Source organism: Notamacropus eugenii, chromosome 5, assembly GCF_028372415.1.
Source record: "Notamacropus eugenii isolate mMacEug1 chromosome 5, mMacEug1.pri_v2, whole genome shotgun sequence".
In the NCBI taxonomy this organism is placed as follows: Eukaryota; Metazoa; Chordata; class Mammalia; order Diprotodontia; family Macropodidae; genus Notamacropus; species Notamacropus eugenii.
Genome location: NC_092876.1, coordinates 76,188,236 through 76,212,708, shown reverse-complemented (window position 1 = coordinate 76,212,708; position 24,473 = coordinate 76,188,236). Strand labels below are relative to the sequence as shown.

At 42.4% G+C, this 24,473-nt stretch overlaps 1 long non-coding RNA gene across 1 annotated transcript in view; it reads left to right on the top strand.

Moving 5' to 3' along the window:
- Positions 1-19,918, top strand: part of LOC140504598 (uncharacterized) — a 162,488-nt gene extending 142,570 nt beyond the window's left edge. The window contains exon 3 of the long non-coding RNA XR_011967156.1: positions 19,583-19,918. This is a non-coding gene — a long non-coding RNA (uncharacterized lncRNA). The remainder of the gene's footprint in view (positions 1-19,582) is intronic.
- The last annotated feature ends 4,555 nt before the right edge of the window (positions 19,919-24,473 follow it).

Below are 24,473 nucleotides of genomic sequence, written 5' to 3'. Positions count from 1 at the left end.
AATAATGTACCACAATTTATTTATTATGAACAACTGGAAAATTAAGATTTCTTCTAGATTTTTAAAAAAATTATAATGAAAATATGAAAATCTTTGAATAAGTAATTGTTTTTGATAATACTTTTGGGTATATTCTTAATGGAATCATTGGGTCAAAGAGTTTTATTATATTTGCAGCTTTTACTGGGTACTGATAGATTGCTTTCCAAAAATATATTCTACAAGTCTGCATTCTCATCTGCAATTAACGAGTGTACCTGTTTGTCCCCTCTACCAGCATCTGGTAGAGTACCTCCATCTCTACCAGCAATGAGTTTCATTACTTTTAGTTATTTTTGGAGGACTCATTTCTTTAGAAAGTAAACTTATGTTTTAAAAAAATTTAAATCCTCTCAAATATAATGTGCCTTCAAAAATCATTGAGATAAAAAATATTAAGGATACAGGATTTTAGGAAATTCCAAAGGTTCTCACAGCAATGCTATCATCATTCTACACTGTACATATGGTTCTGTTTAACAGAATCAACCTCAGTCCAAAAATATGTTAGTAGTGGTACTGAGACTGATACATGAGTTTTACTTAGAGCTTGAACTTTTGAATTTTAGTCTCAATTCTTGCCACCATCTTTGGGTTGTCCAGAGTCCTTGGAAGACAGAGAAGGACAAGTTTTCCAAAGGAGATAAAAAGGAAAATGTTTCTGGTTTTCACAGGAGTCAGAGGGAGAGTAGGGCCTTGTCTGTCCCTCTTCTGGGCACAGATGTCTGTGTAGATATCTTAGAGCATGTGTGCAGTGAAGACTAGTCATAGAATCTCAGAACGTTGGAGGTGGAATGAGCCTCAAGAGGCATTTAGACCAAGCAGAACTTGGGCTAGAATGATAACTGGTAATCCTGTCTTACTATGAAGACCTCCAGGGATAGGAAACTGAGTGATGGGTGGCATAAGGTATCAGATATCTTTGATTCCCCCCTCCATTCTTGGAAAGGGCTGAGCTGAATCTTGCCTAGGCCTTTTCCGTTTCATCTAGGCCTCACCTGTTTCCACTCTATCTCTCCCCCTTCCTTTCTCATTTCTGGGGCTGGGAAATTAATGAGGCACAACCTGTTACAACAGCTTGTTCTACTCCTATTTAGCCTATGGGCAATATAATGGCCCTCACATGGCCTCTTTCTCTGCTGGTTTATGAAATTTATAGTGAATGAAAAGCAATTGTGTATTTGAGAGGACCATGACATCAGGGAGCTGATAACATGACTTTGATTTGAGTGAGGGAGGGCTGTGTGGCTCTGGCGGAGAAAGTGAGGCTGGTGGATGAAAACCTATTAGCAATGAACACAGTCACAATAACCCAGAGCCTCCAGTTAGGAAAAACATTCTGACAGGGATATGGCTTCCTGACCTAATTCAAAATTTTGCATATCTATCTAACCCCTATGTGTTTTCTTTCCCCTCTTTCCTCCATTAGATTGTAAACTCTTTGAGCTCAGGGACCATCTTTTGCTTTTTGTTTGCTTGTTTTGTAGCTCCAGCACTTAGCACAATGCTTTACACATAGTAAGCATTTAATAAATATTTATTGATAGTGTTAAAAGAAATTTTGGTTTAGATTTTGCCCTAGTCAATAAGGCAAACTCAGGAAAAAAAGGTAAAAATATTTTATCAGCACACCAAGTAAGCAAGCAGTTGGGTGTGGAGAAATTGAGATTCGAATTATAATGTTTTTATCAACAGGAGTAAACAATTCCCATATAAGGGCAAACATATGCTGATTGTTACTTGTCAAATGAGGAGATGGGAATTGTCCTGCCTCAGTTCCTCCTCCTTGTCTAAATGCATACCTACGAGGGTATGTCCAAACCACCATGTCCTGAAGTACCCAAGTTTGAGCAAGATTCTAAACTTGGGGTCACCCAGGTTTACTTTGCGTAATAGATTTCTTGGTTCAATATTTGAGGCAAAATCAGAATATAAAATACATTTAAGGCGGAAAAAGTGAACAGAGTATATTTTGTTATCTGCTACTGGACAGACACGGGGAGGGGATGTTGGGGAAAGGGCAGAGCTCTACAGAGAACTTCCCTCAGTCCTTTAAGGAGGTATATAAATGCTTGCAGGACATGACAGACTGCCTCAATCTTTCCTTTCTCTTCCACAGCTCAGTCCTCCTTTCAGTACCATCTATTCATTTTCTCCTTTTGGCTTCTCATTATTTTAATTTCTTCCTTCACTTGTTGCCATAGAAGCATGATATAGGGGGTTTGGGGGAGGGAAATGAGACCAGGAAAGACTTTTTAGAGAAGGGAGGATTTGAATTGAGTCTTGAAAGAGGTCAGGAAATCTAGGAGGCAGAAGTGAGGAGGGAGAACATTCCACAAATTGAAACCAGCCTCTAAAAAGACAGGGTGATGGGAGATGGAGTGGGGTATTTAAGGATTAGCAAGAGGCCCAATGTCACTGGATCACAAAGTACTAGAAGGGAATTTGTAAGAAGGTAGGAAGGGACAAGGTTGTCAAAGGCTTTAAATGCCAAAGAGTGTTTTTTACATTTGATTCTAGAGGTAATAGGGAACCACTAGAGTTTATTGAATGAGGGGTCAGACCTGGTCAGACCTGTGCTTTGCAGCTGAGTGGAGAATGTAGAGGGAAGAGACTTGAGGTAGGGAGACCGGTCAGGAGGCTGTTCCAAGAGTCCAAGCAGGAGGTGATGAGGGTCTGAATTAGGATGGTGGCAGTGTGAGGGGAGAGAAGGGAAAGGATGGAACACATTGTGAAGGTAGAAATGTCAGGATCTGAAAATATATTGGATATGTGGGGTGTGTATAAGTAAAGAGTCAATGATGATCCCAAAGTTGTAGGTGGGAGTAACAAGGAGGATTTCTGTTCACCAGCAGGGAAAGTTAAGATGACAGAATAAAGGTTTGGGGAGGAAGGACAATGAGCCATTCTAGATGTGTTGAGTTTATGAAGTATACATATAGTTCAGGATGTCCAATAGGCAGTTGGAGATTAGAGACTGGAGGTCATGAGAGTGGTTAGGGCTTAATATATAGATAAGTCAGTCAGTTAATGAAGATTTATTATGTACCTACTATGTGCCAGGTATCATGCTAAATGCTGGGGATGCAAAGAAAGATAAGGTAGTCCCTCATTCTCAAGGATCTCACAGCATAATGGAGGAGACAATAGGCAAGTAACTATGTCCAGACAAGCTATAGACAAGATAAATAGGAACTAATCAAGAGAAGGAAGGTAGTAAAATTAAGGGGGATTGGGAAAGGTTTCATGTAGAAAGTGGGATATTAGCTGAGACCTGAAGGAAGCCAAGAGGTAAAAATGAGAAAGGAGAGCATTTTAGGCATGGGAGAGCTAGGAAAAATGCTCAGAGTTAGGAGATGGAGCATCTTGTTTGACGAACAAGTTACTAGATCAGAGAGTACAGGATGTGTGGAGGAATGTAAGGTGTAAAAAAACTGGAAAGGTCAAGGGAAGCACCTAGGTCATGAAGGACTTTGAATGCCATCCAAAAGATTTTGTATTTGATCCTGGAGATGATAGGGAGACACTGTTTTTTTGTTTGTTTTGGGTTTTTTTGGTTTGTTTGTTTTGTTTGTTTTTTTTTTTTGGAGAAGAAGGATGACATGGTTAACCTTGCGCTTTAGGAAGATCACTTTGTGAGGAGGATGGACTGGGGTTAGGAGAGACTAGAGGCATGGAGCCCAAACAGCAGGTTATTGATATAGTTCATATGTGAGGTGATGAGGCCTTGTATCAGTGTGCTAGCAATATCAGAGGAGAGATAGGGCATGTTCCGAAGATGTTATGAAAGTAAAAACCAATGGATCTTGGCAACAGATTAAATATGAGATCTGAGAAAAAGTAAAGAACTAAAGATGGCATGTAGGTTGTATGCCTGGGCAACTGGGAAAATGGCGCTACTCTTGATAGTAATACATTTGGAAATGGAGAGAGTTTTGGGGAAAAGATAGTATTCAGTTTTGAACATGTTGCGTTTACAATAGCTACAGGTCACTTGGTTCAAGATGTCTAAAAGGGAGTTGGAGATGTGAGACTGGGGGGGTCAATAGAGAAGTTAAAAGCAGATTTGAGAGTCATCAGCATAGAGATGTAATTGAATTCATGTGAGCTGATGAGGCCACTAAGTAAAATAAAATAGAAGGAGAAAAGAAGAGGGTTTAGGACAGAGTTCTGTGAAATACCCATGGGGATGAGATGCACCAAAGGAGACTGAGAAGTTGTAAAGCCAATGTGACACCCATAACAGCTGCTATGAATATACATGTGTATCTCCTTGGTTGGTTTGCAAAATATAACAAACTCTCTTCACCCAAGACAAAATCAAAATATTTATTTAAAACATCCCTATTGGGATACCAGGAGGCAAGATTTAGTAAGGTACTCATCATCAATCCAGGGAGTACAGACATTTCTCTCCTTCAAACCTCCCCATGAACAAGTTTCCCAAGGCAGATTTAGTAAGGTACTCATCATCAATCCAGGGAGTACAGACATTTCTCTCCTTCAAACCTCCCCATGAACAAGTTTCCCAAGGCAAGTTCTTCCCTTTGCCTGCTTCTCTCTCCACCCACACCTTTCCCATCCAAGCAATACAATGTATACTGTTTCCAATCAAACATTGAGCACTTGATTGGCTTAGAGAAACTTGGAAATCAGTACTTAATTGAGAAGGTGTGGGAATCCCTGTGGTCCAGAGCCTATTGGGTTCTGCACCAGGGTTCCATGTGAGTATTAATGGGTGGGGAAGATCTTATATCCCATTAACCTTACAGATGGACAGGTCAAGTAGGTAGGAGAAGAACTAGGAGATAGCAGTGTCCCAAAAACCTAGAGAGAAGAGATTTTCAAGGAGAAGAGGGTGATTAAGGGAAGGAATGGGGAAAAGAATATATCAAAGGTTGCAGAAGTGTCAAGAAGGAGGAAGACTGAGAAAACCCTATTAGATTTGAGGTTAAAAGATATTAAGTAATTTTGAAGAGAGCAGTTTGGGTTGAATGATGAGGTCAGAAGCTAAACTGTAGAAAGTTAAGAAAAGAGTGAGAGGAAAATGGAGGCACCTATTTTATATGACTTTTTCAAGAAGGTTAGCCACAAAAGGGAGGTAAGATATGGGATGATAGCTAGTGAGAATGGATGGATCAAATGAGGGTCTTTTATGGGTAGGGGAGACATAGACATGTTTGTAGGGAGTAAGGAAGCAGTTAATTGAAGATTGAAGATAAGTGAGAGAATAGAAATGGTAGAAAGGGCACTCTGCTGAAGAATATGAGATGAAATGGGTTCACCTGTATATGTAGATGGGTTTGCTTGGACAGGGAGAAGGGTCTCTTCTTCATGAAGGACAGAAATAAAGAAGGGCATAGTAGCAAAAGGCATCTGGGTGATATGAGAGGAGAAAGGCAAAAGAGGGAGCTCTTGGTGAAATAGCTTCAAATTTTTTCAATAAAAATTGAGGGACATCTCTCAAATATATAGGAAATTGAGCCATATTTATAAAAATATGGCCTATTTCCTAATTGATGATTAGTCAGATGATATGAACAGGTAGGTGTCAGAAGAAGAAATCAAAGCTATGAAAAAATGTTCTAAATCACTATTGATTAGAGAAACGTAAATTAAAACAACCCTGAGATATCACCTCAAACTTATCAGATTGTCTAATGTGACACAAAAGAAAAATGGTAAATGCTTGGAGGGGATGTGGAAAAAATCGGGATACTAATGCACTATTGGGGAAGTTGTGAACTAGTCCAAACATTCTGAAGAACAATTTGGAACCCAAAGGCTATAAGATTTTTCATGCCCTTTGACCCAGCAATGTCACTCCTAGATCTGTATCCCAAAGGAGTCAAAGTATAAACAGAGTCCAAGAGAAAAGGACCTGAAGTTTAGAAAGCACATGGGGCATGGGATGTTGGGAGTCTTCTCCCATTTGTCAGGTACTCAGAAAGTTCCCTTTGAGCATGGAAGAGGTATATCCATGTGTCCTTGGTTCTAGCTGAAGACATTGATGCTAGTTAATCCAGGGATACTATTGAGGATGCTGATGAAAAGATAAGAAGACCAACATCTTCTCGCCCCTTTGGAGTGGGGAAGTCCTTCCCTGGTAAAACAGGGTAAGGTGGGGCAGGGAGAAAGAGACTTGACCTTGAAAGAGGCTGAGGCTGCTCCTTCCTCCTCCCTCCCCCAAGGCTGTTTCTCTTCAGGGATGTGCCAAAAAGACACAGGCTCCCCTTTTAGATAACTCTGGAGGAATGGCCAAGTCTTACAGGCTATGTTCTGAGGACCCTTCCAACTCTGACATTCTATGTTCTAAAGTCCCTCCCAGTTCTAAAATGTGTTCTGGAATCCTTTTCCAACTCTGAAATTTCCTCTTCTAAGTTTCCTTCCAGCTCTGATATTCTATGTCCTTCCCAATTCTGACATTCTCCATTCTAAGATCCCCTCCAGCTCTGACATTCTCTGTTCTAAAGTCTTCTCAGTTTTGACATTTTTTCTCCTGAGTCATCTCACAGTTCTGATATCCTGTCTTCTAAGGTTCCCTCCCAGCTCTGACATCCTGTGTTCTTGGGCCCTTCCCAGCTCTGACTTTGTGGATTCTAAGGCCCTCCCAGCTTTGACATTCTCTGTTCTAAGGTTTCTCCCTGTTCTGACATCCTCTGTTCTAAGTTTTCCTCCCAGCTCTGACATTTTATGTTCTGAGGTCTTGTCTTGCTCTGACAGGCCGTGATAAATATTTATGGAAGAAGGAATGAACAAATGTGAGTGTGACCTGGAATGACCTTTATTCTTCAGGGATTTTCCCTGGCTGGAGTTTGTCCTTTCTCCCCCCAGGTTTTCTTTTTTTTTGGCTTCAGATCATTTCCTGACCTTTCTTTTAGTTCCTACTCCTGCTCCCTCCTCCTCCCCCTCCCCTGGCTCTTTCTGTCCAGGCAGCACAGCCCCCTGAGGATCCTCCCTCTCTCCTAACTCTAGGAACAATTCCTTGTACCGAAGTTTCCAGCCCAGGCCTTCACAATGTCTGACAGTCAGCCTCGTGTCCCTGCCAGTTCCTCCCTCCCTCCCCCAACATCCTTACATTAGCCTACTGGCTATTCCCAGTCTCCACAGCAGAGGCTCTGCATATTCTAAGGAGAAGTTAGGACTTGGTTCTAAACCTGGAAGAAGGGACAGACATTCTTCTGTCCCAGGAGATCTTTGTTCCAGGGCTGGATCTCCTGCTTATTGACTGAGTGACCTTGGTCAAGTCCCTTCTGCTGTCTGAATGTCAGCTTCCTCATCTGTAAAATGGGGACAATAATATTTGTGCCATTTACCTTTTAGGGCTGTGGCTAGAAATGTGCTTTGTAAATCATAAAGTGCTCCACCCAGGCCACCAGTCTTATTCCTTTACCTCTGGAAGCTCTGGAACCTTCTCTTGCCAAATTCCTGGTTTCTGTGTACTCCTACTCCAACAGCGTACTCCTGGAGTTGAGGGAGTTGAAGATAATTGGCTACTGAGAATCAGAATTTATGAGCCTTCCTGTGTGCCCAGTTCTGAGCCAAGAGCCTGGTGAAACATGAGTAACAGAGAGGAACCACTGTTTAGGTGTTATGTGAAGACTGGAGGAGGGAAGAGGTAGAGTGGAAGAAGGAAGACCTGTCAGGAGACTATTGGGATGATCCAGGTAGGAATGAAGTCTTGGAATAGGAGAATAAAGAGAAAGGGGATGACACAAGAGATATTATAGATATAGAATGAGCAGACTAGGTAAGTAATTAGATCTGAGAGGTTAGGGAAAGGAGAGTCTCAGGATGGCTCCATGGAGAGAGGACTGGGCCTGGAGTCAGGATGATCTGAGTTCAAAGCCAGACTCAGACACTTACTAGATGGGTGATCCTGGGCAAATTACTTATCCTTAGTTTCCTTAAGTGTAAAATGGAGATAATAACAATGCCTACCTCCCAGATTGTTATGAGGATTAAATGAGATATTTGCTAAGTAGATAGCATACAGTAAGTTATTGACAAATACTTGCTTCCTTCTTTCATTTTGAACTTGGATGACTAGGAGGAAGGTGATGCCTTCAAGAGAAATAGATTAGCTGAGAGGAACAATCCGTTAAGGTTTAAGACAGTAGATTTGACTTTGGACAGTTGGAATTTGAGGTGTTAGTGAGATATCCTGGTGGAGAGGTCCTGAAGGCAGTGGGAATTGGGTATCCAAAGCTCAGAAAACAGGTTAGGTTACAGGAAGCAGGGAACCTGCAGTCTTAAGGCCACATATGGCTCCCCAGATCTTCAAGAGCAGCCCTTTGATTGAATCCAAACTTCACAGAACAAATTCCTTTTATAAAAGGATTTATTCTGTAAAATTTGGACTCAGTCAGGAGACCACACTCAAAGGCCTAGAAAGCCACATGCAGCCTTGATGCTACAGGTTCCCCACCCCTGGGTTGGGACTAAAGATACAGGATGAAGCTGAGGAGTTTTCTCTATGGAGTGGCTATGGTATAAGGTCAAAAGGATTTGTTTTCAGGAGGTCTGAATCAATCCCCAGTTTCCTACTTACATGACCTGGCTATGTAACTTAACCTCCCTGGGCCTTAGTTTTGACATGTATAAATGAAGCAGTTGGACTAGTCTAGGCATTCTTAACCTTTTTCATGTCCTGAACCCCTTTGACAGTCTGGTGAAGTCTATGAACCTATTTTTCAGATGTTCTTAAATGCATAAAATATAAAAATCATACCATTACAAAGGAAAATTATTCTATTGAACTGCAGTTATCACAATTAAAAAAAGCAAGTTCATGAATTCCACGCTAAGAACACTTGCAGGAGATGATCTTTAAGGTCCCTTCTAGCTCAAAATTCTACAATCCTGAGTTAATGGTTGAAACAATATAAGCAGATGAAATACCAAGGGAGAGAAGGTAGAGAAAAGAAAACAAGGTCAAGGACGGGGCCTTAGGAAGCCAGGAGGCAATGGGGATGGGCAGAACACAGCAGGGACTTCCTGGCTCACTGCATGCCTAGAGCAGGAGGGCACCACCAGTTTGCTGACCTAGCTGGGCATCTTTTGGGGACGCTGATGTGGTCCTGACAAAGAATCAGTAAGAAAGAGGCTGGCAGCAAGGCTAGCCCCTAGGTGGCGCTGGTGGCTCGCCTGGGGACACCAAAGGGAGAGCTTTGCTCGGTACTGAATACCACAGGACTGCTGCTGTTGCTGCTGCTGGTCTGGAAGCAAGCTCTTTGCAGCAGCAGGGTACTCTGCCTGGGAAAACCTGGAGGTTTCAAACCTCACTCCCAAAGTCATAGTCATATAGAGCTGGAAGAGAATTTAGAAATCATCTAGTCCTACTCTCTCATTTTACAGATGAGGAAACTGAGGCCCAAGGGGTTGAGACTCGTATCTGAACCAGGATTCAAACCCAGGTCATCTGGCTCCAGAGCCAGTGCTCTTTTCCCGGGACCACACCGCTTATGCAGACGCTGAACAAAGTTTAAGACCCAAATAGGAAATCCAAACACAGGGCATCAGGGGGTGGCAAGTTGCCCAGAGAGATGCACCTCCTTCAACTCCCTCCTTTAACAGATGGAGAAACTGAGGGCTACAAAGAGAGGAAGGGGATTGCTTCAGTCTTCACAATTGATTAGTGGCAGCTCCTGGACTCGGGAGGCCGATTTTCTGACACCACGTTCATAATGCTTAATGGTTTTAGGCATTATTTAATATAACCTATGCCTGAACAGGAATCCCTTCTACCCCATCCCTAGGGAGCAGATGTCCATCTTGGGCAGTGAAAGGGAACTCACCCTCTACCCAGGGAGCTCATTCCCTTTTGGGATGACATTGTTAGCAAACTGTTTCTTAATTTTGAACTGAAATCCACCTCTTTGTGATTTCTACCCCTTGGCTCTCGAGGGTGGAGAAGAAAAAGTCTAATCTTTCTTTATTATATCTTGGTTTCACCTGGACAAGAGAATGTGGCTATTGAGAGGACTTTTCATGTTTCATATCTCTGCTTTTCCAGTTTTATCTTTATACATAGAAGAGCTTAAGAGATGCTTTTTTTCATTCATCCATTCATTCATTCACTCATTCATTCATGCATTCATGTATGCATTCATTTCCAGTTCCTTCAATGATCCTCACAGGGATCATTTCTTATTTTTGTCTTTTTTTGTCTTTATGTCTCCAGAGCTTTGCACAGTAACTGGCACTTAATAGCTGTTTAATAAATGCTTGTTGATTGATTGACTAATACCATCTCTAGTCACTTCCCCATTCTGGTTTAATATTCTATGTCAGTCAATATTCTTCCTATAATGTGGCACCTAGGATGGAGTACAATTCTCCAAATGGGGTCTAATTAGGGCAAAGGGCAGCAGGACTGGAAATCTGGAATCCTGGATTCCCACCCAGCTTTTCTATAGGAAGCTCTTTGGTATCGCCTCTCCTTTTCACTCCGTCCCTACTGACTCTTCTCTCTCCTGGAGCTGGAAGCATGGTGTAGTGTAAAGATGCCACATTACTTTTATAAAACTAGTTTTACTTCTGACATTGACTTGCTGTTTGACTTTGAAGAAGTTCCTTCTGCTTTTGGGAACTCAGTTTTTCCATCTCTAAAATGGGAGGGGAGGTGGGGATTAGATGAACTTTCAGGTCACTTGCCAGCTCTGACATTCTGTGATCTTAATGATGTCAGCTGAGTTTTGGGGTGAGTCCTGGATGGAAAAACCTTGGTGACAGTGTTTGGAATTGATGAGGGGGGCTGCCCAAAGTGCTAGAGAGATTTCAAAGCAGTCAGTCAAGAAACATTTATTATGTACTTACTAGCCACCAGACTTTGTGCTAAGTACTAGTGATAAAAATACAAGCAAAAAAAAAAAAGAAAGAAAGAAAGAAAGAAAGTTCCTGCCCTCAAGGACCTTACCTTCTAATGAGGAAAGACAACAAATAAAAGGAGAGCTGAAAAATGGGGGTAGCATGGTGTCGAAGGAGAACAAAAGGTAGTTTTTCTAGGACTTTCCTCAATAAAGAGATTCCAGGAAGATTCTAGCAGTGGGAGAAGGGGGTCAGGGGAGGGAGGAAGAAGGCTGCTGAGTCATGGTGGTCTAATCAGTGAAGGATGGCTAACCTGAGCTATCCAACCTAAGGATGAGTACTTATCCTGCCTCTGCATAGCACAGCCACCTTCACTAACTGAGCTATCCAAAAGGCTGGAAAGCATGGAACATTCGACTTCAGCTCCCACCTTTCCTAGGGTCTTTTGTCTCCTTTCAAGGTACAACAGAGCCCCTCAACCTAACCTCAGTTTCCTCAGAACTATCCCTCTCCTGGGCCTTTGAATCTTCACTCTTCCACATCTGCCTTTCAGTCAAAGATCTCTACAAAAATCATTTTCATTATCAAGGCTCAATTTACTGTATCTTAAACAGTGACATGATTGGCTGAAGAGGCAACACCATCTCATTAAAAGGATAGCCAGAATTGTCTACCTGAACTCTGAACTGTCAGGACAGTTGACCTTATTCTGTTTAGTATCTGTGTGACCTCAGGCAAGTCATTTCCCTTCTCTGAGTCTTACTTTTATCTGTAAAATGAAGGGTCTCTAGGACCCCTTCCAGCCCTAACGTTCTACAGTGCTACGGATCATGTCACCTCCTCAGAGAGTGAACTCTCCGTTGGATGACCCCCTATTAGGGAGGTTGCAGGGGGGTGAGGATTCATGCCTTCAATTGGAAGGCTCAACTTTGAGAGATCTAAGGACCCTGGCAGTTCTGAAATTCTACATGCTAAGATTTAGTTACTGCTTCCAACCTCCTGCCATGTCATCTCCAGTGGTGTGGGATGGAGGTTGCAGCTTCTGCCTTCAAAGTCTGTTATCCTCCCACCCCCCTCTTGCTACCTCCTTTCCCGCTCCAGAGTTCCATCTGGCTCTGCTCTCTTTCCCTCTCTCTCTTCCTAAGTCTCCATCTATGTCTCTCTCTCGATTTCTCTCACTCTCATCTCCCTGTGTGTCTCCATCTGCCTGTCTCTGAACCTCTCTCTCATTTCTCATATCTCCCCCCATAAGGCAGCCAAATGCAGTACCCCACCCCACCCCCACACACACCCAGTACACCGTCTTGTGTCTGCCATGCATTATTCTGTCTGGATTTTTGTGTATGTTTTTAATTGCAAAATTCCCCTCCTTCAACATTTTCTCCCCAAGACTTTCTCCCACATAGCCTGAGCATTTGGGGACCAGCTTTTGACTGTTCTGCCTTTTAAAGTTAGAACAGAGGACTGAGTGCCTCTTTCAGTCCTTAGTCCCACTTCAATCAGGCTCCAGAGACACAAATTCAGTTCAATCCAATTCAATTTAAGAGAGACAGTATGGTGAAATATCTAGAGCACTGGATTTGGAGTCAGAAAGCCTGGGATCAGTCAGTCAGTCAAAATTTATTAGTGCCTACTATATGCTAGACGTTGGGTTAAGCCCTGGGGGTACTTGTTGTTCAGTTGTGTCTGATTCTTTGTGACCCCATTTTGGGTTTTCTTGGCAGAGATACTAAAGTGATTTGCCATTTCCTTCTCCAGCTCATTTTAGAGATGAGGAAATGGAGACAAACAGGGTAAAGTGACTTGCCCAGAGTCACACAGCTAGTAGCAGGCTGGATTTGAACTCAGGTCTCCATGACTCTAGACCTTGTGGTCTATCCACTGTGCTATCTAGCTGCCCCATGGGGATACAAAGAATGGCGACAGAAAGTCCCTGTCCTCAAGGAGCTCATAATCTAACGAGGGAGTCAACATACAAACCATTATACATGAACAAGCTTTACACAGGATGAATTGGAGATGATCAGTGAAGGAGAGACACTAGAAGTAAGAGGGATTGGGAAAGGTTTCCTGTAGAAGGGGGGATTTCTGCCATGGATCCAACCTTGGTTCTGCAATGTATAATCTGTGTGACATTGGACAAGTCCCTTTACCCATTAGGCTTCAATTTCCTCATTTTATAAAATGGTGGTGTTGCACTTTAGAATCCCTTCTAAGCTCTAAATCCGGGACCTGATGACTTCATGACTGTATGTTGGAATTGGCTAGATAACCTCAAAGGGAACTTTCTACTCTAAATCTTATGATGAATGGTCTTGGGTCCATGTCATGTCAGGATTAATTAAAGGGAAAAATTTACTGGTGATCTTTGGCTTGGAGAGTAGAAGACCCAGGAGAGTTATGACAGCTTTCTTCAAGTATATGAAGGTCTTTTGTGTGGGAGAGAGTTAAGACTTGTTCAGTTTGTTCCTCTAGAGGGAAGAACCAGAGACAAGAGTTATAAGTTGTCAAGGGGCAAACTTAGGCTCAACATCAGGAAACCTTTCCTGTGATTAGAGATGCCTCAAAATGGTCTGGGTTGCTGCAGGTGGTAATGAATCCCTCCCTAATTGGAGGTCTGCAAGCAAAGGCTGGATGGCCATTTGCCAGATATGTTACAGTGGGAATTCCTTTGGGGTATGGATAAGACTAGATGCCCAGAGAGGTCCCTTCCAATTCTAAAATTCTGTGGTTCTGTGGCTGTACACACAATCAAGTTTTAGGGTCAGCCTTCAAGTACAGACTAGGTCAGGGGTGGGGAACCTACAGCCTTGAGGCCACATGTGGCCTTCTAGGTCCTTGGGTGCAACATTTTGATTGAGTCCAAGTTTTATAGAACAAATCTTTTTACTAAGGGGATTTGTTCGGTGAAGTTTGGACTCAGTCAAAAGGCCACACTTGAGGACCTAGAGGGCCACATGTGGCCTCGAGGCCATGGGTTCCCCACCCCTGATCCAGGTGCTGATCACCTTTCTCTCTGCTTTCGACTAGCTATTTTTTCCTTATTTGTTCTCATCCTGGGTTCTAAGGCAAAGTGTGCTTTCCAACATTTACACACTAATGACTAACAATTGTAATATTTCTCTCATTAATGAATCAATTATCTTTGAGCCCTCATCCCAGTTTATTAAAAAAAAACTTGAAAAGCCTACTTTTTCATAAGTTGTGTTAATTTCTCTTTATAATATATTGTCCCACCCTCCCCCAATCTCCAGGATCCTAAGTTAAATAAACATAAAGATTAATAATGGCTATATACTTTGTCGAAAGTGTAACAAACAATGAAACAAAGACATAATTATTGACAATCTACTTTATCTGTAAGAAAAATTAAAGCAAAAGTCATCTTTCAACATCATTATAATTGCTGATTTCTCTTCAGTTCCGGAAACAATTTCACCAATCAGTACTTTTTGGGATACTTATTAAAGTGCTTTCTCAAGAATTGTCTGTGCTTTTTTACAATATGAAACTTAAACTTAGTTCTTTCAGGAAATAAGTTCTCTTAGTCTTTTTCCTCTGTCTTCTTTGCAGCCATCATAGATAATAGTCTCCTGAACAATAGTTAAAACTCTCTATTCGTCAAAGATTCCTCAAGAAATGACAGTTTAAGCCAACCCTCTCAGATTCTGTTGTCTTTTAAAGATATGAAAACAATGTCTGCAATCTCTGTGGGAAAGGCTATTGAAATTGGGAGTAAATGTGAATTCAACCTAAGATTTATTTACAGAACCTTAGATATGGAAGGGACCTCAGAGGGTATCTGGTTCAAATCATATCTGAACAGGAATCCTCTCTACATTATGTCTGACAAAATCACCTTACCTCTAGTTAAATCCCTCTAAGGACAAGGATTGGAGTTGTTCTCCTTTACCCCAAGGGCTAGAATTAGATCCAATGGGCAGAAGTTCTAAGGTCATATATTTAGGTAAGGAAATACCTCTTAACTGCCCCAAAAGTAGAATAGGCCATGTGGATAGGCAGGAGTGTAAAGTTCCCCGTCACTGAAACCCTGCAAGTGGAGCCTGGATAACTCCTTGCTAGATAGATAGATTGTTTATTAGATCGGAGAGCTTTGTTGACTTGATCCCAACACTCCCGAGAAGCTGGGATGGAACAGGAATGGTGTTTCATCAAACCTGGTCAATGAGTTCATATGGAGATGAAAAATATTGTATTGGACTGGTAAGCAATTAATGAAGATTAGACATGGTGCCTCTCCTCAAGGGCTTGACAGTCTAATAGGATAGCTTAATCAAACACTCATCAAAGTGTGCAGCCATTATAAGTTTGTGTTGAGTGTCTGAAGAGCTGATCATGACTTGTGTCACCCAGTTGGAACAATGAATGATATTAGGGATAGATTCCTGAAAGATATGTAGAGGGAATCCTTGTTGAGATTTGGGTTGGACATGATAGATTCTGGAGGATTTTCTAACTCCCGTGATTCTGTGAACTCATTACCTCCTAATAACTGAAATTTCCTTAGACTTTTGAAATTTGAAAAATACTTGCCATATATAAAACTATCTTGAGTCTCATGGCAGCCCTGAGAGGTAGGTCTGTGGCTATTGTTATCCATATTTTATAGATCATAAGATCATAGAACTAGGACTGGAAGAGATCTGTGAGAGCATCCAGTTTAATCCCATTATTTTACAGCTGAGGAAACTAAGGCACAGACATATTAAGTGATTTGTCAAGGCAGGATTCAAACTTGAATCCTCCAACTCCAAATTCAGTACTCTTTCCATTGTACCATCTTACCTCCCCAAGAGGAGCTCAGATAGCTCACAAAATGTCCATACTCATACAACTAGCAAATATCACAGATGAGATGGGAACCCAGGTGTCTGACCCCAAGTCCAGTGGTCCATCTACTACATAACACTACCTCTCAAGGCATCTAGTTTCATTTTTGGATGGCTCTTGTTATTAGGAAATTAGGAAGTTTTCCCTTACTTTATCCTTAAATCTATTTCTCTGCCATTTGTATTCCATGTTCCTTGTCTTGCCTTCTAGGGACAAGCATAATGCGTTTATCCGTTATCTGCCAGATCTTCAAATATTTGAAGGTGGCTGATGGTGCAGTAGATCTGATTTCACATCTGACCTCAACTGTGTGACCCGGCTCAAGTCACTTAACTTCTACCTACCTCAGTTTCTCCAACTATAAAATAGGGATAATATTAACTCCTACCTCATGGTGTTGTTGTAAGGATAGAATGAGATGATACATATAAAGTACCTTACAAACTTCAGTTAAAGTGTTACAAAAATTCTACCTGTATCTTCCAAAATTTTTTCTTTTCAGGCTAAATATCACATTCTCATATGACAAGACCTCTAGACCTCTAGAAAATTTTGGTCTCTCTTCTCTGGGTGCTCTTGTTTGTAGGAAGGGCCTATATGTTTCAAACCCTGTTGTAGGCTCTGAGGTTACAAGATAAAAAGGGGCAGAGTCCCTGATCTCAATGAAATTACAATCTAATGGGTGGAATATGACCCATACAAAAGTCAATATGGTGCAAGGTCGAATGGGATGGGACAAAGGAGAAATGCAGGCAATGGGCCCTAGGAAAATTTGAAGAGGGAGAGGTTACTTTCAGTTGGTTAGGGTTGGAAGGGTGGGAATCAAGGAAAGCTTCATGTTAGAGGTGGTGCCTGAGCCAATGTACTCCAACCACGTTAGCCTGGCATTCAAGGCCTTCCTCAATAGCTTGCATTTATATAGTACTTTCAGGTTTGCAAAAGCATTTTACAAATATCTAATTTTATTTGTTTCCTGAGAGGTAGGCGCTATTATTATCTCCACTTTATAGATGAAGAAACTGAGACTGAAGGAGGTTAAGGGACTTGCTCAGGGTCACACAGTTAGCATGTATTTGAGGCTGGATTTTAACTCAGGTCTGATGATCTAGCCATTGCACCACTATCCTGCCTCACTTCAATCCAGTCCCCTTCCTGTACTCTGCATTTGAGTCAAACTGGACTACTTTTTCTTCATCAATCTTATCCTTTCCCTTCCTGTCTCTGAGAAGACCATCTTTCATGACTGGAATCCACATCCTTCTCATCTTTGACAATTAAAGTCTTTCTTCGAGCTCCAATTCAGGCACCAACAGACTTCTTGTAGTCTTTCTCAAACCTTTTTCCAAGTTGAAAGCATTTATTCTCTCCTGGAATTTTCTAGAGTGCTGTGTCTGGATCTCCCCTTACAGCTGTCTTATGTGTAGACATGTCTTATTTTCCAACTATAAGCTTCTTGAGGGAAGGGATTGCACTCTTTTCCATTTTGTTTCCCTATTTGGAGCCCAGGACCTTCCCTGCACATATAAAGACTTTAAAAATGTTTGCTGAATGAATGCATGAATGAACAAGAACTATGTCACAGATATCCTTGAGGGGTGCGGTGGTCAGAGAAAGAAACGCAGAAGAGGTGAGAGATTTGAACCTGGTGCAGAAGGAGGAGTGCTAGACCACAGATCAGAAGCTTTGACTGTGTTCAAGCAATAATTAAATGTGTGACTTTGGGTCAGTCAAAGACTCAGTTAAGGATCTCAATTTTTACATTTGTAAAAGGAAGGGATCAAATCAGTTGATCTCTAAAGTCCCTTCCAGCTCTCGTATAGTGATAATGAATGACCAACTAATGGAACTGAAGAGCTGGGCCTTGAGGATGAATGGTTTTCAGAGCAGTAGAGGTACAGAGGCCTCTTGGATGCCATAGCGAGAGAGCAACTAGACTCAGATCTTGATGCTCCCCTGTGGAAGGTCTGTAGAGGGTAGGAGGTGGAGAGAGAAAATGGAAAAGACATAGAACATGGAGAATTAGAATTGTGAAAGACCTCAGAACAGAGAATATCCTAGTTGGAAGTGACTTTAGAACCTAGGATGCCAGATCTGGGAGGAATCTTTGGATGCATCAGGTCAGAGGTGGAAGGAGTTGTTAGAACCAGGAGGACAGAGCTAGGAGGGTCCTTAGAATGGAGAAAGTCAGAACTGGAAGGAAACTTAGAACACAGAATGTCCAAACTGGTGAGGTATCTTAGACTGTAGAATACTGGAACTGAAAGATACTTAAGAACATAGAGCATAAAATGTTAGTGTTCAGAAAGACCCTTCTTATTCAGTAATATAATTCTCTAGATGAAAACAGAGAGGGCTAGAGATGAAAAGTGTAATTCATCCCAAGGCCACTCCTTATCAGCCATTGTTATTAAGAACCATTGAGCTGCCCAAGGTATTCAGTTTCAGCCTTGACCACATCCATTGCTTTAAATTCTTTCCCCATTCCCATTAATTATGGAGGTCCCAGATCTATGAGACTAGCCAGACCAACAGGACCCTTAGTGTTTTCCGAAGCTCTAGCTTTGCCCTGTGGCAGTATTCCCTTCCCTCTGCCAGAGTAGGTACCTGGGAAATCTTATCAATGTGGACACTCAGGAATACAGCTATTGGTCTATGGGACCAATCTGGGATTTCCCTTGGAGCCAGATTAATATTGTTAATGCCAGTGTTTCAGCTCAAGTTCAGACCTACCCTAGACTTGCCCAAGTCTCCTTCGCCCTTTCAGAAGCTCAGGGCTGGAAAGGACCTCAAAGGCCATCTAGTTCAACTCTGTACTGAAGAGGAATCCTTTCCAGAAGCTTAGGGTATTGAGACCAAGACTATAGGGGGTGGGAGTGGAAAGAGCCCACCCACAGCCCTGGCTCTCAAATTGGCTAGCCTTTTTAATTATTGTGCAAATGTGACCAGAGATAGTATTATTATGACCCAGGTGTCTGATTTCAAGGCTCTGTACAGGCCCACTCTGAGAGACTCTAGGGTGAGTGGTCTATTAATTAAGCTAGTGGTCTATTTCATTGGCTGGTTTCCAGGAAGTCCCACTCATTGGAGTTCAGCTGGGGGTGGAGGGGTGAGGAGAATGGAGGGGAGAGGAGACCTCTCTTTCTTGCCTTCTTCTGGGCTCCATTCTGGATAACTTCGCCAGCTCCCGTCTCACCCAGGTGCCACTGGGTGGGTGGGGTTATCTCAGACCCTTCTCAGCTCTTTCTTCCTTCTGTGTTTTGGTGTAGTCATGGTTTAAGGTTCCATCGGTGGCCCTAATCTGTTCAACACTTTTATCAATGATAACTATACAGATAGCCTTCTTATCAGATTTATAGATGACCCAAAGCTTTGAGGGATTGCTAATATGATCATCTATGTCAGGATCCAGAGAGATCTCAATAAGCCACATCTAATAAGATGAAATTGGGGAGCACTTAATGTTTTCATAAAATCCAGTGTGCAAATGTGATAGGGAGAAATATAGCTAAGCAACAGTTCCCATGAAAAAGTCCCATGGGTCTTAATGAACTCAAGAGGAATTAGTAGTATGGCATGGCACTCCCAAAGGCTAATGCAATCAGGCTGCATTAATAAAAGCAGCGTCCAAAATAGGGGTGGAAGAGTGTCTTTGTCCTCAGACCACATCTGGAGCTTTGCATCCAGCTCTGGGGCCCATAGCCTAGGAAGCACTGACACACCAGAGCACACATCTGGAGGAGGGGTGTGGGAATGGGGAGAGCAAGCTGCATGAGAATTGGGAGAAGGAACTGAAGTCTTAAGGGAGACTTGTTAGTTATCTTTTAAGTATATGAAGGACTGTCAAATGAAAGAAAAATTAGATTTGTTCTCCTTGGCCCCACAGGACCCAACCAAGACGAGCAAAGGCAGAAGCTGCAGAGAAGAGGATTTCTGGCTCAAGAGAAGAAGCTTTTTCATCGTCAGAGCTATCCCAACGCACTTTGGGCTATCCCAGAGGGTAGGTAATGAGCTTCCCAGTCGAGGCTGGATGACCACTTCCCAGGAATGCCATAGAAAGGATTGCTTTTCAGGTACAGAGTTGAACTGGATGGCCTCTGAGGTCCTTTCCAACCCTGAGCTTCTCTGAAAAAGAGATGGAGCATCAAAGACTCCCCACTGGGTCCATTAGAGTGAATTAGTGCCTACAGATGTTAATCTATCCCACCAAGAATATCTACTTTGACTGCTGCATATTTAAATGCTAATGAAGGCTGAATCTATTTATTTATTTATTTTTTGGTAAAAATGAAAGTGAGAGATTCTCCTTTGCATTTTACCTAAGATCTAAAATGTGCAACTAGGTTTTATGTAGTTGAATTAAATAATTCAACTCAACTAACATCTATTTGGAACCTACTATGCATAGAGAACCTACCAAGTCTTAAAACTGTGGGAGATACAAAGTGTAAATAAGGCACAAGTCCTACCTTACAAGGCGTTACAGTCTATTAGGGGGATAGGAAACAACCAACAAGAATACATTATACTTTGTGCCTTGCAGAAGTATGGACAAAGTGCTTTACGAATATCCCTGATGGTGGCCATGGAAGGCTTCCTGGAGGAGGTTGCATTTTCAGAGAATCATAGAATTGAAGAGTTGGAAGACAGCTGGACAATCATCTAGTCTAACCCTAACACCTCTCCCCAAAGAATCCCCACTACAATATCCCCAAATGATTGTCTAGGCTATTTGAAGACCTCCAAGGATGGGGAGCTCACCCTACCTCCCTGTTGGCCCATTCTACTCCTCATTTTGTTCTCTGGGTCAAACAGAAGTCTATTGATTTCTCTTCCACAAGACAGCCAGTCCTTCAAATCCTCAGACAACAATCATAGCCCTACTGACTCTTCTCCAACCTACTCATCTCCAGTGACCTCAACTGAGTGGGTTTGAGGTCCTTCACCATTCTTCTGGACATTCTCTAATTTGTCAGTGTTCTCCCTAAACTGTAGGGTCTGGAAGAGATGAGGGCTGGCCAGGGCAGAATATAATGGGACATATGAAGGAAGATGTTATCTGTATCCAGCTGACTAAATAGAAGTATGTATGGAACGATTTTACATTTTATGTATACACACACACACATACACACACATATACACATTTGTGTCTAATGGTAGCCATCTCTAGGGTGGGAGGTGGGAGGGAAGAAAAAAGCAAGAAATTCACATGATAACTTCATTATATATTTAAAAGAAACAGCAAGTAGCATGTAATAGATTTCCAGTTTCACATGCAATCATTTTTTTTTTGTACTATGTTATGGAAATGTTTGTTTTATCCCATAAATTAAAAAGAAAATAAATAAAAATTTTAAGAAAGAATACAATGGCATTATCACCTCCTCTTGGTTCCTGGAAGCTATGCCTCTCTTAATGAAGCTCAAGATCCCATTAGCTTTTTTGGGCCACCATATCACACCACTGATTTTCAGCATGCTAAACCCCCTAGATCATGTTTTTCCTCTCAGACAAATTGATGGTTAACTGTGCCTCACCTACCTTGTTCCTGAATTAGGTTGTAAAGGATGGGTAATACTTCAACAGCTGAAAAGTGTCAAGGAGGGCATTCTAAGCATGGGCGTTAGCCCAGGGAAAGACAGAGAGGCATTAGAAGACAGTTTGATTTTCGGTACTGGAGAGTCACCCCGTTTTCTTGATATGTAGAATTCTTTCAAGAGAATAAAATGAGATGAGGCTGAGAATGAAAGGCAGGGCACAGAGGGTGGAGGGAATGGAAGGACAGAAACAGGGGTTTAGATCAATAGAGAGCCATAGGTGAGCTTTCTTAGTAGAAGGGGTGACATGCCCAAAGAAGATAAGGTTGCCAACTTGGGAAGGATGGAATGGAATGAGAATTAAGAAGTTGGAAAGACCTATTAGGGGGCTCTAGTAATTGTAATAGACTAGGGGCATAGTAATGAAGGCCAGGACCAAGAGAAGAGGAGGGAGATTTGAGAGACACCAAAGAGATAGGATCTGTAGTAACCATTGAAAGAGTTTAAGAAGAAGTTGGGACAAGTAGGTAGCACAGAGCACTGGTCTTAGAATCAAGAGGTCCTGAGTTCAAATCTTGCCTCAGACACTTAATAGCTCTGTGACCCTGGGCAAGTTACTTCACCCAGATTGTCTCAAGAAGAAGAAGAAGTAAAGTGTTTGGAGAATGTAATGCCTCTATAGCCAAAGGAAGCTTGAAGCCAAGCAGGAGGGTAGCCAACAGTGTGAAAAGCTGTAGAGAGGTTTAGGAGAATGCAGCCTGAAAAAAAAAAGGCTATAAAATTTGGTGATCAAGAGGTCATGGTGAATTTCATTGGACCAGTGGACTTGGAAGTCAGCATGAAATGGTGTTAACGAGAGAGCAGGTGGTGAGAAAGTGGAGGCATCGGTGTAGACAACTTTTTCAAGGAATTTGGCCACAAAGAGGAATGAAGGAATGGGATGATAATGGGATTAGGTTGGGCTGTCCATCTGCTTGTCCTTACTGCTGGGCAGCCTGGGCTCTGGGCAGAGTAAGAATGGCCACCCAGGAAGTTTGGCTTCTGTGGTCCCTTCCTTCTGCCCCACCCTGAGGAGACGCCTTCCCCAGATGGCCTTCACCAAATGGAAATCAGGGAAGAAAGAAGCATTACTCCAAATGCTCCAATTTCCTGGATGTTTGCCTACATATATTCTCCCTGCCAGTCAAAGATACCATTCCCCATGGCTAGTACATATCCCTGCTTGAGCTTTCCTCATCATCTCTATCTTTTCTCTCTCCCTGGTTACCAGTCCCCTCACCAATGACCTACCTTTCTTTCTTCCTTCCTTCCTTCCTTCCTTCCTTCCTTCCTTCCTTCCTTCCTTCCTTCCTTCCTTTCTTTCTTTCTTTCTTTCTTTCTTTCTTTCTTTCTTCCTTCCTTCCTTCCTTTCCTTCTTTCTTTCTTTCTTCCTTTCTTTCTTTCTTCCTTCCTTCCTTCCTTCCTTCCTTTCTTTCTTTCTTTCTTTCTTTCTTTCTTTCTTTCTTTCTTTCTTTCTTTCTTTCTTTCTTCTTTTCTTAGTCTTTCTTTCTCTTTCCTTATTTCTTTCCTTTCTTCCTTCTTTCTCTTTTGTCCTTCCTTCCTTTCTTTCTGTAATTGCGGTTAAGTGACTTGTCCAGGGTCACACTGCTAGTAGGTGTCTGAGGCCAGATTTGAACCCAGGTCCTCCTGACTCTAGGGCAGTAACTCTTTCTGCACCAATGACCTTTCCTATCTTCCTTTCCTTCTCATTCTCTGGCTCTCATTTCCCTCTTTCCCTAGTACCTCTTTCCCCTCGTTCCAACAGTTCAACTGTCCTCTCCACATGTCTCTTATTGCTAGTGTCTTGGCTAATCTTTTGCTTCTAGTTTTTTCCCCAAAGAGAAGTCATGCTATATTCAAGCTGCCATAGTTGTCTTTCTAATGGACATATTTGATGTCCCTCCTCCACTCAGAGGAATCACCTTCTGGGACTCTCATGACTAGCCAGATAAATTGCAGACATTTTAGGATTCCGTGCTTCCATAGGATGGTCCAGCCCTTGGTAGGGCTGGTTATTGAACACTTAGATGAACACCCTCAGATCTACCATTCAGACTGAGGAGAGTAACAGTTTCTGTAAGTTCTGTTCTCCATCCTTCTCCATCCTTTGCATGTACAAGTGCCCTGCATGTTCCTCAGGCTGAATTCTCCATCTCCTAACTGGGTGTTTTCACTGACCGCCATGCCTACAACTCTCTCATCTCTGCCTCTTCCCAGTTACATTTCTGCTGTCCTCCCTCTGTTGATCACCTCCAATCTCTCCTGTCTCTGTCTTGTTTGTACATAGCTATTTGCCCATAGGTTCTCCCATTAGGCTATGAGCTCCTTGAGGTCAGGCACTGACTTTTACCTTTCTTTGCATCCTCAGTGCTTTTAGCCAAGTGCCTGGCACGTAATGCCCATTATCTGGCTGAATGACACCAACCTCATATGGAGTATTGTATTCTGCTCTGGGCATCCCATTTGAGGAAGGACATTGACAAATAGGAGCCTGGTGAAAAGGGAGGCAGCATGGTGAGGGGACTGGAGACCATGTTGTAGGAGGAGTAATAGAAGGAACTAGGGATGTTTTTTCCTAGAGAAGAGAAGATATTTGGGGACTGTCATTGTTTTGAAGATTATGAAGAAAGGCTGATGTGGACAAAAGGGACTAAGCTTTCTCTGCTTGGCCCCAAAGAAAAGAACTAGGGATGAAGGTGGGGGGAGGAGATGCAGGAAAGGGGTTTGTGATCAATGTAAGGAGAATCTTTCTAACAATTCACGTTACGGGAATGGACTCTTTGGGGAGGTAGTGAGCTCTCCATCACTGGAGTTTTTCCAAGTAAACTGGATGGCTATTTGCCCAACACCAGAGGGATGGGCCCTGAGGGAATGACAATAGGCTGGGTATGCATTGATGGGGAGGGGAAGGGCAGATGGAGACTGGGAGTCCTGGGCATTGGACTCTGGGCGAAAGAAGGAACAAAAAAGGGAGGAGTAGAGCAAAGGAAGATCAAAGAAGACGAGGGAGGACAGGAGGAGGTGGGGGTGGGGTGGGGAGAGGGAAGAACAGATAGGAAGGAGGAGGAGGAGAAGAAAGATTGAAGAGGACATGGAAAAGGGGTGGAGGAGAGGAGAAAAGCTGCAGAGAGAGGAAAAGAAGAGGAGGGGAAGGAGGACAGGAAGAAAGGAAGGCGGCTACAGTTCTCTCATTCTTTG